This window comes from Saccopteryx bilineata, chromosome 2 (genome assembly GCF_036850765.1).
Source record: "Saccopteryx bilineata isolate mSacBil1 chromosome 2, mSacBil1_pri_phased_curated, whole genome shotgun sequence".
Taxonomy (NCBI): domain Eukaryota; kingdom Metazoa; phylum Chordata; class Mammalia; order Chiroptera; family Emballonuridae; genus Saccopteryx; species Saccopteryx bilineata.
The window spans coordinates 124,745,889-124,746,492 of NC_089491.1; the positions used below are offsets into that span (position 1 = coordinate 124,745,889).

The following is a 604-nucleotide window of genomic DNA, read 5'->3' on the forward strand; positions in this document are numbered from 1 at the left end:
ACGACATGGGATGCTGAGGACCCAGGTTGAAAACCCCAAGGTCACTGCCTTGAGCGTGGGATCACAGATGTGACCCCAAGTTGCTGGGGTGATGTGACCCCATGGTTGCTGACTTGAGCAAGGAGTCACTGGCTTGGCTGGAGCCCCTCCCCCTTCCCCATTAAGGCATCTTTGAGAAGCAATCAATGAACAACTAAGGTGCTACAACTATGAGTTGATACTTTTCATTTCTCTCCCTTCCTGTCTGTCTCTCTGTCTCTCTCTCACTTAAAAAAAATTTCACACAAAAATGCAGATTTTTTAAATTTCTGTTGAAAAGTTGGAAGAAGCCCTGGCTGGTTGGCTCAGTGGTAGAGCGTCGGCCTGCTGTGCAGGAGTCCTGGGTTCAATTCCTGGCCAGGGCACACAGGAGAAGTGCCCATCTGCTTCTCCACCCCTCCCCCTCTCCTTCCTCTCTGTCTCTCTCTTCCCCTCTTGCAGCCAAGGCTCCATTGGAGCAAAGTTGGCCCGGGCACTGAGGATGGCTCTGTGGCCTCTGCCTCAGGCGCTAGAATGGCCTTGGTTGCAACAGAGCGACGCCCCAGATGGGCAGAGCATCGCCCCC

The 604-nt window shown here is 53.5% G+C and overlaps 1 non-coding gene across 1 annotated transcript; it reads left to right on the top strand.

Annotated features, from left to right (window-relative positions):
• The first annotated feature begins 328 nt into the window (after positions 1-328).
• TRNAS-GCU (transfer RNA serine (anticodon GCU)) lies at positions 329-404 on the top strand. Its single transcript has one exon. It is a non-coding gene; the product is annotated as a tRNA-Ser (tRNA).
• The last annotated feature ends 200 nt before the right edge of the window (positions 405-604 follow it).